Below are 15,979 nucleotides of genomic sequence, written 5' to 3' on the forward strand. Positions count from 1 at the left end.
TTTTGTTTTTGGGATTTTTTTTCTTTTGCCACAATGAATTCTGCTAGAGGACTAGAAACAAGAAAAATTCTTGTTTGTCCCTGCAAGCAAAGGACTCCAGAACATAATCTATAGCAAAACTAAAGAAAATCACGTGACTTCATGAGGCAGAGCTACCTCTCAAGCTTGAACAAACAGAGCAAGGATAGCAAGGAGATGTGCTAAACTTCCTTGAGGCAGAGGCTGACAGGTCAACACTGAAGGCTGTTATGGCTGAACTCATTAATCAAATTGATCACACAGCTCAATGTCATCAACAAAAAAAAAAAAAAAGAAAGAAAAGAGTCCTTAATGTGTTTGATGAAACCAACCAGATAATTAATTAAATAGATGGTGATGCCAGACAACACAGTACAAGCCAATGTGTGGAGAAAGTGCCTGTCACTTCAAAGGGGGAAGAGCCAAAAAGTAGAAGGAACACCAGATGAATTCAGACCAAGAAAATGATGCAGAGGGGGAGGGAGCCAGAGAGGAAAGGGGCAGTCACTCCTCAGGGCTGTGACTTGTATCAGACAAATGGGAACTCTGATTAGCCCCTGGCTGCACTGCTAATAAGGTCGAATTCCTTGGATTACTTGTGATTGCAGCAATTTTCAGAGCATTTGAATGTACAAAAGACAGGTGAATGATGGGAGTGAGGGGAGGGGAGGAAGGAAAGGAGTTTGTGCGGTATTTTTAATGAAAAATGAAGGCGGAAACCAGCCATGGAATGTCACTGAATAAAAACTGAGGTGACAGAGGAGCAACCCGCAGCCCAAAAAAAAAGGAAACACACATCCAGGCAGCTGTAAATAACGGTTCCTAACGAAAAGCTGTCCCCATCCCTTCCCAACTATGTTTCAGAACAAACACTTGCAAATAGCTAGCTCAATTCTCTTTTTTAAAAATGAAGCGTGTCACATAACTATTTTCTGATGGCAGTGTCTAATTATGTGGGATGGGGACACCATGGTGGGTCGCCCTGTTTTCTGTGCTATGACCTTAGCAGATCTAAGTTCCTCTAATGTGGGCCCACACAAAGTTACCAGCCAGCCTTCAATCGACATACCTGAGCTAAGTACCTACTATACAATGGGCTGGGCATGCCTAGGTGGGACCAAAACAACAGCAGAACAAATGGAGCACATGCAAGAGGGCAGATGGCTATGCATGGCAGAGGACAGGGCAGGGCAGGAGGAAGAGGATTATAGAAGAATTACATTACAGTATTCCACTAGAACATGGGTGAGTAGCTACGAACGGGAAGATAACCCTGGGTACTAAGTTCCTATCACTTTTTTATTATTTTTAATGTTTTCATTAGCATATAATTTCTAGAAATAATAATGGCTTCATTATGAGATCCTCATATATGTACATAATGTTTATCTTGCAAAACTGGAATGCTGTAAGTCTCTCCAACCCTTCTTTCTCCCCCAGGTCCTGATGACCAGAGTCTAACTGTGTCTTTATGCATTTGACCACCCTGAGGACTTCACAGATGATGAATCAGATGAAATGATCAGCCTAGGTCAGGTCCTAGACTTCTTCTGAATGTTGGGAATGATCAAGTAGACATGGCATTATTCCTGGAGGCCTCAAGAAAACAAAGTAAAATGTCCCTCAGTTCCAGGAGGAAACAGAAATCGAGAACCCTTTACTGCTGCTATGTGCTGCTGGGATACCCCAGTATGCCCCTGGCTATCGGGCTCTCTTCCAGCAAATACACAGGGCAGGTTACAGAGAGCAGAAACCTGACACAGCTGAGTTCCTAGATCCCTGCTGATGACTGACATCCAGCTGGGGTTGCATGGGAAAAACATTGCCACGAATTCTCACAAGTCCTCCAGAACTTTCTAGAGCAGGCTCCATGTAGTCAGCCTCGAAGTAGTGCAGTCCTAGACAGCACATCTGGATTTAAGGCCTGGCTCCCGCCTGCGATGCTGTGCATCTTTTCTTTCTCAAAGCCTGGTTCTCTCTTCCTCGCTGATATAAGTTCATCAGAAACCTTTTCTTCGAACCTAAGAAAGCACCAGAAATTTATCTTCATGGGAGGAGGGGAAAACAGGACTCTGGTTGTCCCTAGGAAAGGATCCCTGGTTTTAGATTTATAACGGTCATTCAGCACCACAGCTGGGGGACAGGTCTCCTTAGAGGCTTGTAAAACCCAGTGTGGCCCCTCCCCTAAGCAGCACAGTCTAGCAGACTAAGGCAAACAGCCTTCTCCAGAACCCTGCTGCCTGGCTAAGCCACAGCCACTGCAAAACATACATGGCCTAGCAAGGTCTCAGCAAAGCTGACTCTACCACCTGAGCCACACACAGGAGCATTCTCATGTATGTGGAAGCATGATCAGGCCTCCCTTGGACTCCTGAGAAATGTCAGCCCAGATAGTGGGCTGGGAGCCACAGAAACAAGCTTCGGACTGGAGAAAAGCAGACATGAGAATTGAAATCCGTTTCAGGAAAGTGCCCCCCTTTGTATCCCTTCTGCTTTTGCTTATTTTTGTAATTTTAGTTAACTCTGTTTCATGAGAGTGGGTCTTAACTACTAACTTAAAAAGACTTAACAAATGACCTAGGACAACAGTTCTCAGCCTGCTGGTAGAGACCCCTTCACAGGGGTCACCTAAGGCCATCTGAAAACACAGATTTATATGTTACAATTCATTTTTTTAAAAAACAGCAAAATCAGACTTATGAAGTAGCAATGAAAATAATTTTGAATAATTTTGGGGGTCATAAGGAACTGTATTAAAGGGTCGTGGCATTAGGAAGGTTGAGAACCACTGCTCTAGGAGATGTATCTCTAAATACATCTATAAGAATATTTCCAAAAAGGGTTAACAGAAAGGGGAAAACCCACCCTCAAAGAGGTGTCACCTTCCGGTGGACACCCAGATATGAAGAAGTCCAAGAAAGCAGTGTGCAGTCGCCTGCCTTTACTGCTTTCTGCATAAGCTTCACTGTTGCCGTTACCTCTGTCTCCTGCTAATGTTAGACTTCAGTTTCTGCAATGTTCAATATGGTCTCAGCGCAGGCAACTCTCCAGGGAGGTCAGGCCTTCGGCACCAGACAGACACAGTCTGACACAGCCTGACACAGCCTGATACAGCCTGGCACAGCCTGGCACAGCCTGATACAAAAATCATCCACCTCTGTAAACTGGGCAGCACCAGGTTAGCAGCCTCTCCAGCATGCACAGAGCCATGGTCAGACTCTCTAGTCCCTATCCATCCAATCAAATCCCCCTTTGCTATATATTTGTAACTAATATATAACAATGCACACACTTGCACATTCTTGGCCTATTTCTCTAGAGAAGCCTGGCTAATACATTACATTTCCTAAGTTATACATGTTTAGTAATATTAGAGACTGCAGCTAAGAGAGACAGAAAGGAAAAGGGGAGCCAATTATTTCATCATTGTATCTTTACTTTTGGCCTTCTGGATTTTTATTTACATTATTATACAAGCTGCTGTAATAAAAATAGGCTCAGCTTGAATTCCATCATATTATTATGACAACTTTTATCTATACATATATATCCATACTTACAATTTTATAACATCCTCTTTAATGGCTATATTTTAATCCACCAAAGGGGATACACTACAAGTTATCACCAAGTCCCTATTGACTTCTCCTACTGTTTTCAGCACTATTTTAAATATTCTTGTGAGAGGGCTTTTGTAACAGGCTAGCCTCAGGCCTGGCATGATTCTAGCATTAAAGTGACATCATCAGGAATCAACCTATCTCCAAACCTTGAGTTCCAGTGGACTCAGTTTATCATTACCTGAGGACCATGTGACAACATAGCCACCAACAGCTCCTGCCCTAAAACATCCATGATTAAACTAGCCTCAAGGTAGACATCCATTTGGCTGGCTAAAGACACAGGTCTTGGCCTTGCTGATTTCTGTCTGTGGTCAGAAAATACAATAATACGATCAGCCAAGCCTCACACAAATAGGCATTGTAACCAGCTCCCTCAGAATATCTCTCTGTTCTTTCTATGATTAAGCTACATCCCCTCCGTGAGTCTCTGAGATCTGAAAGCCAAACCTAACCACTGTCACTGAAACTGCACAGTACTGGAAGAGGAGGGTGGTAAGGAGGAGGGAGGAGAAAGGAAAGGAGGGAGAAGAAGGAGGAGGAGGAGGAGAAGGGGGGAGGAAGGAAGGAAGCAAGCAAGCATACATATATACACCCTATTTTTAAAATGTGAATAAACATTGATTTCAAGAGCTGGAGAGACAGTTCAATGGTTAAGAGCATTTGCTATTCCTCCACAGGACCCAAGTTCAGTCCTCATTAGACAGCTCCCATGCACCTGTAAGTCTAGCTCCAGGAACACCGACAATCTCTTCTGACTTCCACAGCCACCACGCCTATGTGCACAAACCCAAGTTCAGACCCATATATATTAAACATAATTTTTAAATAAAATATAAAAATATAAATAAATCAGAATAAAAGTAAAACACAAATTAATCAGGCATGAAATCTTCCCAGCCCATAGTCTGACTCTCTCCCTTTCAGTCCCTTCTATAGTAAGTTCTGCAGTGTGCTCTCCCCAGGTCACAAGAGCTGACTGTTAAATAATGATAAATTCTTCAAGAAGCTTGCCAAATCCCTGGTAGATTGGAGATGGCCATCGTTGGAATATGTACAGTGCAGAAATTGGTAAGTATTTCTAGTGTATCACTAGCTCTTTCTAAGTTTCATCCTGCATATACCTGATGTTTTAGATTGCACAAATCCCAACATGCCACTCCCATCAGAGCCAGGGCATTATGAAGCAAAATGAGCTAAATTAGATTACAACCAAAAAGGATTTAAAGCTCAAAACAGTATTGATTGGGACCAGCAAGATGGCTCAGTGGATAAAGGCGCTTACCTACTGGTACCAACATGATGGAGAGAAAGAACTGACTTCCACCCATTGTCCTCTCAATTACACACATATTCACACTGTACCACACACACACACACACACAAATTGGATTTTTAAAAAGTATGTACATGAATATATGCATATGAGAAACAGCCTCAGGTTAAGATTTAAATATGTCCCCCAAATTTTATGGGTTGGAAATTTACTCCCCAAAGTTATATGCTGATGGTACTTAAGAGCTGAGACTTTAGGAGGTCTCTAGATTAATTCATTTATGGTTAATGGACTATATTGTAATGACAGTGTCTTTGTTATAAAGTGTACCCTTGCTGGTGTCCTTGTTGTTCCACATTTGTGGTATCCCCCCTCTATGATATGAAGCAGCAGGAAGACCCTCTCCAGATGCTGAGCAAGTGCCATGACTGTGTTCTTGGACTTTCCAGCCTCCAAAGCCATGGGCTAAATAAACTTCTGGGTTTTGCAAATCACTTACTATGGTGGATTGAGTGTGAACTGTTCCTCCAGAGATTCATGTGTTCAAATACATGGTCTCCTGATGGTGGTGTTGATTAAAAGGGTTGAAGACTCTCTAGGAGGTAGAGCCTTTCTGAAGAGAGGGAGTCACTAAAGGTGGACCTTCAGGCTTTCTAGCCCAGCCCCACCTCCTGCTCAGGTTGGGATGCAGTGTGACCAGCCAGCCTTCTGCCCCCGTTAGCACACCATCCCTGCCCGCTGTCATCGTGCCTTTTCCTCCATGATGAACGTCGCTGTCGTCCCTCTGGAACTGTAAACCAAAATGAGCCCTTTCTTCCTTCAATTGCTTTATTTTTTAATCACAGCAACATGAAAGTAAGACACTCAGTATAAGTGATCAGCAGAAATGAGCTAAGACAATGGGGAGAGACCAGAGGCATTTCTTGATTGAGAGGGTCTTCTTTCTTTAAAGGCCAGGAAAGGCCTTTGATGATCTGATGAGCCGGGCCTCCAAAGCTGCCAGAGCCAGCCCTGTCTGTACCGTCCGTCCGCTTTGATTTAGTGCGGGTGTCTGCAGCCAGCCTCTGCTTCCTGTTTGTTTCTTATGTGTCTTTTGATCTTACTTCAGGCAGTTTTTATTCCCAAACTGCACATGTGGAGTGTGGCTCCGGTGGCTCTGTGTCAGCCTGGATTGCCTTTAGACTTCCTTCATTTGGGGCATAGATTGTTCTCCATATAAATCTCTCCCTTTCTCAAATCCTTGTTCAGTGGTCTGAGACTTCAACGTGCTTCCATATGCTCACCATTTCCCTTTAGATATGTTCATGCAGAATCTTATCAGAACCCTGCGAAAACTATAAGGCAAAGGCCTGGCATAGCTCGGCTGGTACAGTGTTTGCCTACCATGCATGAGCCTTTGGGTTTAAACCCTAGCTTCCCATAAAATAGGTCATGGTGGCCTACTTGTGAAATCTCAGCACTTAGAAGGTAGAATCAAGAAGACTGGAAGTTCAAGATCACCCTCAGGCACATATTGATCTGGAGGGTGGTTTGTGGTACCTGAGACCTTGTCTCAAAACAAAACAAACCAACAAAGCAAAATATGAGGCAGATATTATTAAGACCATTTGGCAGGTAGGAAAATGAAAAGCCAGACATTTACTCAGGCTCCCATAAGTACTTAATGGCAAAGCAACGACTGGAACTCAGCACTCTAGATGTCCCATTTATTATTCATTGATTCATTCGCTCAATGATACTTAATAATGTGCTTTAATGGCTATTGGTCCTTAGCTAGTAGGATGTCGCTTGGCTTTATTACAATAGTCTGATTCCTAACTGCTGAGAAATATATATTAAAGCATCATGTATATCCCATAAATTTCAACTATTCAGTGTCAGAGAAAGAAACAAACTCAGTCCCTGGTCCTGTGTGAAAGGAACTATAGCTTCCTCTCACAGAGCTTGTGAATATTCTACATTCCAAAAGAGCTGCTCTGCATTCCACAGGCAAACTGAACCCCATGGCAGTGCCAAGGCCTCCCTAAATCCCCAAATCTGTGAAAATATCCAAGGTGGTTTTAGAGCAGCTTGGCCACCAACAATAGAAATCGATTCTGACAACCTCAAGAGAAAGGGACTTATTTGGGGCATGTGGGATAACAGGGGATCAAAGCAAGCTGGGGACCAGAGCTTGAACCATGGCAGGTCCAGGATATGGAGAACAGGTACTGTCTTACCACATACCTAGACTCTCAACATTTTCAATGATTATTTCACAGAACCTGTGACTGAGTCCCGGAGCACCAGTTCACACGTGTTCCCATGGGGAAAAGAAGTGCTCAGTTCTAGGACAAAATTGAGATGCTGCAATCCAGGAGAGAATCGAGCACCACTCCTGGCAAGAGCCATTGAAAATTTTTGTGTTCTCTAGAACCCACAGATGATAGACAGCAGATGATATCTTTCCAAACAGTATCTTTACAGGGGCTCACAGAGGTAGGCTACACAATGGGTATTTTCTCAATCTTACATAAAAGAAGGTTTCAGAAAAGCTAAGTGTCTTTGCCAAACTCTTTCTTTTCTTTTCTCTTTTCTCAAAAGGCTTCCATTCAAAACATCCACCAGGTTTCAAAAATGCACAAGTACTTGCATAGTCCTTATGTCTTGTACAGATCGCTGCAATAAGCATCTGTTGATTTCCTGACTGACATTGTTTTCTCCCAATCGGCTTTTCTTCACACTCCAGCCACAGTGATCCTGGTTATTTATACATCAAAGAAACCTGAGAGATCATTCAGTAGTTAAGCCTGCTCACTGCTCTTTCAGAGGACCCAAGTTCCGTTCCCTGCACCCATATCAGGCAGCCCATAACCTGTTATAATTCCATCTCTGGAGAATCTGATAACTTCTGCAGGCACCTGCACTCATGTGCACATACTCATACACAGAGCCACATATGCACATAATTTAAAATAAAGCAAATTATAAGCATACATATCGAAGTACATCAGTCTAGAGCTCTAAGCCTATCTAAAGCAACACCTCTGTGATCTCACCCTTAGATCCCTCTTCTACCTCATCTGCTGTCATTTGAACTAATTGACTGTTGTGGCAATTACCAATATTTATGATATTATATATCTATTTATTTGTTCATAGACCAATTTCTCCTTTAAAATGCAGTGCCTAGACACCAAGGCCTCTGTTTCATTCATTTCTGTATTTCAGACCTTAGTATGGTGCCAGACACATAATAGGCCTTTAATACTCACCCATCTAAGGAATGGACAAATGACCCCTTGTTACCTGCTTAGCAGTATGTCTAGTGGCTAAAAAAATTTTTAAACATTTTTAGAAAACTATACAACTGCAGATTGTATGGTACTGATCACAAGTCTTACTGTTGATCAGTCTGAGTTGCCACTATTAAGCAACTGGATTTATATAAAGGAGAGAGAAACGTGGCTCTCTCGAAGATAATATTGTAGAAGGATAAGATTTGTACTGGGATTCAAAGGGCAGGTCATTTTTAAGTGAGAAAGAGAAGAAAGAAAGACTTCTCAGGTTGTTACACATATTGACCATTGGGAACCACAGCCCCCAACTTTTGCCTCGCCACACATCTCTGAGCAGTTCAATTGGTGTATGTTGAGTTTGAAGTTCCTATGAAATATGTCTACCTCATGCTGGGAAAACTGAACTTGGAACTTGGTCTTGAGATTTAGAACTGGAAATCTCCTGTAGAAAGTTGATGTTTGCCATGAACACTATCCAAGAATTTCTAGCTTCCTTAGACCTCAGCCTAATACCCTCCAGGATTGGTGCTTTCAGACCAACAATGGGATTCACAATGAGAACCCACACGTTCCATCTCAAGCTCAACTGAGCAGCTGCATTGCAAGAGTGGGTACCATCAGACTGTTCCTTGAGGTGTACATGCCCAGGTTTCTGGTGATCTAAGCACCAGAGGCTGGAGAACAGCTGACCTCACATCTCAGACAGTTCTAGTTTATTCCCCTGCTCCAGCATAGTTATTAATCATGCCCCATTCACTCTCCAAATCACCCTAGTTCAAATGACAAATTAGTCAGTCTGTAATTCCCCCAAATGACAAACTGCCCAAATAGCCAATTTCCTTAATGACCCATTCCTCAAATGACCAATTTACGTAATGTCCTTATGTCCTTTAACTTTCTAGTTTAGTCAGTTTTTATTTTACTTTCATAATACCACTTTTAAAATGTTTAAATAGTGGCTTGGGAGATAGGTCAGTCATTAAAGTCTTATCATGCAAGCATGAGGACCAGAGTTCAGTCTGAAGAACCCATTCAAAGAAAAACTAGAAGTGGTAGCCTATGGGCATATGCTTATAACACCAATACTGGCAGACAGAGACAGGCAGATTCCTGGAGTTCACTGACCAGACAGCATAGCCTACATTCTAATCTCTTGGCTGGTAGAAACTGCTGTCTCAAAAGACAAGCTGTACAGTTGTTGAGGAAAAACATCCAAAGTCGACATATGGTCTCCACCCATACATACAACCCACCCACACTTGTACACACACACACACACACACACACATACACACACAAAATAAACCTTTTTTAAGTCAGGGCCTAGAGAGATGGTTCAGCAGTGTAGAACTCTAGCTTCTTCTCTTCCAGAGAACCCCAGTCCAATTCCTAGCACCCACATGGCAGCTCTCAGGTCTGTAACTCCACTTCCAGGAGATCTGACACACTCATACTAACATGCATGCAGGTAAAACGCCAATGCAAATGAAATAAAAGTAAATAATTTTTTTAAGTCTCCTAGCTCTCTAATGCTTGAGTTAGATACTTGAGCCGCAATCAACCCACAGCCCTGCCATGACCCCACCCCTGCCACCTGAGGACTGAACTGAACTCTGTATACCTTCTCCAGAAGGCACCACCTACTCCCTCTACAGCTCCCAACCCCTGCTACCCGCAGACCCATCGGTAGAACCCCATGAGCCTTCCACAGACTTATAAGTATATAAAACAAAAACATAACTCAACAGAAAGTTTCCTGCAGAAGTTGTGCCCAGGCCTAGCTGAACCAGAGCTGTTTCTGGTGACTCACACATCAACACTGAGTGGCCCCCAGATGAACCCAAATACCATCTGCCTGGTGCAAAATGTGTCACATTAGGGTAAGAGTAAACAGAGATCTACAACCCACTCAACAAAAGTGGGGCAGATATTCACACAAAGAAACCCTGCCATTGGCCTAACTCCAGATGTATAGGTCCCATCATATAAACAAGCATGAATAACCAGGGTAATATGTAATATCCAGAAATTAGTACTACTTTAGTAATGTTCCCTGAGAAAAGCATCTTAGATGATACACAAGACCATTAATTCAAAATAGCAATTATAAAGGAACAAAAAGAAGAAATTAATTAAATACTGGAAGGAATATCAAAAAGCACAAACCACTGAATTAAATAAAGAAAAATCAAGATGAAAATAAACATTTAATAAAAAAAATTATAAGAGTAACTGGTGGCCTCACTGAGAATGGCCCCCATAGGCTCACATATTTGATTACTTGGTCCCCAGTTAGTAGAACAGTTTGGAAAGGATTAGGAGGTGTGGCCTTGTTAGAGGAGGCGTGTCATTGGGGTAGGTTTTGAGGTTTCAAATACCCACACCAAGCAGCTGGGGGAGCACCCTCATAGAGGCAGGGGGAGGGAAGATGGGATAGGAGGCTTGTGGAGAGGAAACTGGGAAGAAGATAATATTTGAAATATAAATAAATAAAATAACCAATTTTAAAAATCAAAAAAATCAATTACAGATTTTTATAAAGCTATGACAATTTTCAGATCATAAATTAAAATTATTTAAAATCATATTAAATTTCTGGAAAAAAAAAGCCAACACCATTTCCAGTTAGCTTGCTCACTCTGTCTGTCTGCCTATCTGTCTGTCTGTCTGTTTGTATGTACATCTGACTCATGCTTATGGATCTGATAGAATTTCTGAAGAAAGCTCAAATTGACATGAAAATTTCAATGATTCAAGTAAAAAGGTAAATGGAAGGCTTCACTATTATAAAAGATCAAGTAAAACAAAAAATATCAGAGTTTAGCAAAGACAAATTGAATTAATTAGAGAAAATGATAGAAAACATTGAATCTTTTTAAAAAAAAATGAACAGAACATGCAGGAATTCTGCAACACTATAAAAAGAATAAATCTAAAAATAATAAGTATAGAAGAAGTGCGTGGGACTCAGGTCAAAACATAGAAAATATATTCACCAGAATCATACAAACTTTTCCAAATCTATGGAAAGAGATACCTATCAATATACAAGAGGCATGTGGAATACCAAATAGACAAGACTAGAAAAGAAACTTCCCATTTTATGTAACAGTCAAAACACTAGATATGCAGAACAAAGAAAGGATGTTGAAAGCTACAGGGGGAAAAAGACCAAGATAAAAGCATGTCTATTAGAATAACAGCTCACTTTTCATTGGAGATGTTAAAAGCCAAGAAGGGCTTGGACAGATGTTCTTCATGTTCTGAAAGACTACAGATACAAGCCCAGGACAATATACCCAGCAAAACTATCAGTCATAATCAAAAGAGAAGGAAAATATTCTATGGCAAAGGCAACCCAGAAGCCAACACATTAATAGTAAGGGACTCTTAGGGAGTAGAGATTGGTGGATCTCTGAGTTTGAGGCCAGCTTCATCTACATAGCAAGTTCTAAGCCAACCAAAGCTATATTGTAAGACCCTGTCATGTTTTTTTTAAAAGTGATTTCAGTAGCCCAGATAGGCAGATTATCCAGACCAAAGAATGAACATAAAAATAATTGTTCTAAAGGCATCACATCATAAATCAAATGTTCCTGAAAGGAGCATCTATAGAATATTCCCTTCAAACACAGAAGAGTACATATTCCTATCACTGGCCAGTAGATCACTAAAGGAGATCGCACATTGGAACATAAATAATCTCTCAGAAAAACACAAGAAATCTGAAATAACACTGTCTATGACCACAATGGAATAAAACCGAATATCAACAGCAATGTGACCCTCAGAAACTGCATGCTGAACTACTACACGCAGAAACTGCAACTGAACTCCAGACGGTAAATGGATCACTGAAGAAATAAAAAGATTAATATTGGCAAACCCTTAGCCAAATTAACCAAAAGAAATAGAGATGGCCTAAATTAATAAAATGAAATATGAGCTATGGCAAGATAATTGAATGAAATCTAGAGGATTTTAAGGACAAATCTCCAAATTCTTTGTCCCACCAAAATGGAAAATCCAAAAAGACATGGGTGAATTTCTTAATACAGAGTTAAACCAAGAAAGGGTCAAAAATGTAAACCAAGATAGGATCAAAAGTTTAAACGAACACCATTGAATACACTAGCAAGATTGTGCTGATAGGACCCTGAAATAGCAGTCTCTAGTGAGACTACGCCGAGGCCTAGCAAACACAGAAGTGGATGCTCACAGTCAGCTATTGGATGTATCACAGGGCTCCCAATGGAGGAGCTAGAGAAAGTATCCAAGGAGCTATAGAGATCTGCAACCCTGCAGGTGCAACAACATTATGAACTAACCAGTACCCCGGAGCTCTTGTCTCTAGCTGCATATGTATCAAAAGATGGCCTAGTCAGCCATCACTGGAAAGAGAGGCCCATTGGACTTGCAAACTTTATATGCCCCAGTACAGGGGAACGCCAGGGCCAAAAAGTGGGAATGGGTGGGTAGGGGAGTGGGGGGGGGGGGGGGGCAGGGTATGGGGGACTTTTGGGAGAGCATTGGAAATGTAATTGAGGAAAATACGTAATAAAAAAAAAAAAAGTTTAAACGAAGCTGATACTAACCTGAAAGTTTCATCCCTTGTAGCTAGCTTTCTTAGTACTGAAGGGAGCCATTCCCTCTACCAGGGCAGGAAAGCAATCAACACTCTTATCCAATGGTGAAGTTTTCAAGCTACAACAATGGCCAGCCTGAAAAGATACAGCCAGTGGTGCAAAGGTGGCAAAATGTTGTGAGAACTGCAGCAGCTGGATGATTAAAATGCCCCCCTAGCCAGGCGTGGTGGCGCAAGCCTTTAATCCCAGCACTCAGGAGGCAGAGGCAGGAGGATTTCTGAGTTCGAGGCCTGCCTGGTCTACAAAGTGAGTTCCAGGACAGCCAGGGCTATATAGAGAAACCCTGTCTCGAAAAAACAAAAAAATAAATAAATAAATAAATAAATAAATAAATAAATAAATAAATAAAAATAAAATGCCCCCCTAGGCTCATCTATTTAACTACTTAGTCCCCAGCTGGTGGGACTGTTTGGGGAAGGTTAGGAAATGTAGCCTTATTGGAAAAGATGTGCCACTGGGGGTAGGTCTGGAGGTTCCAAAAGCCCATGCCATTCCCACTCACTTGCTCACTCATTCTATCTATTGATCCATCTATCATATATATTATATGTGCCTCAAGTTTGTGGATCAGATGTAAGCTCTCAGCTACTGCTCTAGTTCCATGCTTTCCTACTGCCCTGCTCCCTGCCGTGGTGGTCATAAACACTAACCCTCTGAAACCATGAGCCCCCAGATTAAATGTTTTCTTTTATAAGTAGTCATGGTCACAGTGTTTTTTCATAGCAATAGAAGAATAAATGAGACAGTAACCCACAATTTATTATTGGATTTTAGGCCTTTCCACCAAATAGAGGTCATACCTGACACCATTAACAGGGCCAAGAACCCATGACTGAGTAGGCCATGTGCCCTAAAGGAGGACCTACTAATATTACCCTGCTAAATGAATATAATACGGTACCACCACTATGTACATCTTTATACACACAGATCAGTGCATCTCTCAGCCCTTACCAGAGAAGCTTCTTTTTGTAATAGACAGCAGCTAACACTAAGATCCACAACCAGTCAGTGTGAATATAATAACAGCCTGCAGGCTGCTCATGTTTATGGGATATCTACATCATCAAGTCATTCCCTCCCATGGTTGAAGTATCAAGATCATAAGAAAGATTATAAGATTATAAGTGCCAGAGGTAGGAGATGATTACAATGAAGAGATGCTTTCTGGACATGGTAGAGAAGTCACATACAAAGGCTGAAAGCAGCCATGACTGAATGCACAAGACCTGTGTAAGATGGAGCCATACAGAACACCAGCATGGAGCACCAGTTAGGAAGGAGGGCACACAGTTCAATCCCTAGCTGAGTTCTAAAGGCAGTTAAACTCTTCTGGGAAGAGAAGGTGTCCCTTTCCTTTAGGGATACAGCCCCTGAGAGACTACTCATGATCCAGCAGATAGCTCATACACTTAATACACAGCACTGAGTAGACTCAGTGAGTTCATAAAAGGAACACATGAAATTGAGATGTAATAGTGAGAGGAGGAATGAGAGGGGGGAATGGGGGATGGGTTTGATCAAAATGCACTATATGCATGCATTAAATTCTCAAACAACAAAACAATTATTTAAAATTATATAAATAACAATAACATTTTTAGAAGAGAAACTTAAGCCTCTCAGGTTTTTTCTCTGTTCATGCCTCAATTTTTTTCTTCCTCTGCCTCTAATTCTATCCCTCATCCTCCAGGAATAACAGTGGGGAGCAGGGCAGAGAAAAACTAAACGTGTTTTCATGAATATATTCCCCTTATGAATATATTGTTTTATGAATATATTCTTTATAAATGGTGTCTTCTCGCATTATATCCCTAAATGTAAAGAGTTCATATGAATACATTTTGCTTATGAATGATAATAACAATAAAAAATATATTTCTAACAATTCTCCCCATCTGAATATATATACCTGAATATATTTTTATTACAGTTCTCCTCTCTCTCTCTCTCTCTCTCTCTCTCTCTCTCTCTCTCTCTCTCTCTCTCTCTCTCTCTCTCTCTCTTTCTCCTGTTTCCTGTCCCCCAGGCTATTAAGCCTGACTAGAAAACAAGCTGTCAAAAGCCCTCAAAATACTATTAAGAAATCAAAATGAAAACCAAAACTAAATAGTACAGATGACATAAATTAGGTCTAGTGAATTAGTCCTTCAGTGAATTGAGCCACAAAATAACTCTGCTCTTGGGGAATTGGCACTCAACTACTTGACATTTAGTGACTGACTATCCCAACCTATTGCTTTTCTAACCAGCTCATTTTCAATGGGACTTCCATTATCCTACTCATGACCCCAACACCCCCAAAACTCTCTAAATAAAGGGTTTGTTTCTTCCACTGTTTTATGAAAACCAAAAATACTTATATTTGCTCATTACTGTCCAGTATTCCCACTTAGCTTATTAATATGGGGACCGGGTCTCATTGAGTTCTGTTCACTAAACTTATTCAGTCCTATTGCAATCCTTGAGGATGAGCAGACACTAAATAAATACTTGCTGAATAAGAAGTCAAAATATATAAATGAATGAATGACCTTAGGTTCAAAAAGAAGAAAAACTGCTAATCCCTACCTCAGTTCAAACTAACATCATCTCAAATTACATGACCTTTCCACTGAAAAATAAACAGATTAGCAAAAGAAAATGTAATTGGGTATAAAAGGAAGAGAGATTCAAGAAATTAGCAACTGTAAACCAATTTTTAATTAGACTGAACCTGTTTGAGCAGCTCAAATCAGAATGCACTGAAGAAAACTTTACCCCAGATGCTACACTGTTACCCGTTTATACAGCTCTACTTGAGACAGATGGCGTTGAGTCAGGATTTTACAGAGACTTTAATGGCTCTTCTGTCAGCCTTTAGGCTATCATTTGCATAGGAAGCAGCTACTGCTGAACTGATGGTGGCGACTGCCTATTACCCACTTGGACATGACCTCATCTTCGTGTCTCCACTTTCCATTCTTACCACGTGCAGTCATAACCTTCTGGGAAATTCTGCACGCAGAACATAAAATAAGAGCGATACCAGATCATGCCAAGCACTGTGCTAATTATGATTTGACTGACAAGCCTCCTTGTTCGAAATTCATCTCTAATCAGTCTAACACTTCTGATTGCGTGTGATGTGGGTTCCCTTCC

The sequence above is a fragment of the Mus caroli genome, unplaced genomic scaffold, assembly GCF_978045245.1.
Source record: "Mus caroli unplaced genomic scaffold, Mus_caroli_1 scaffold_15, whole genome shotgun sequence".
Taxonomy (NCBI): Eukaryota; Metazoa; Chordata; class Mammalia; order Rodentia; family Muridae; genus Mus; species Mus caroli.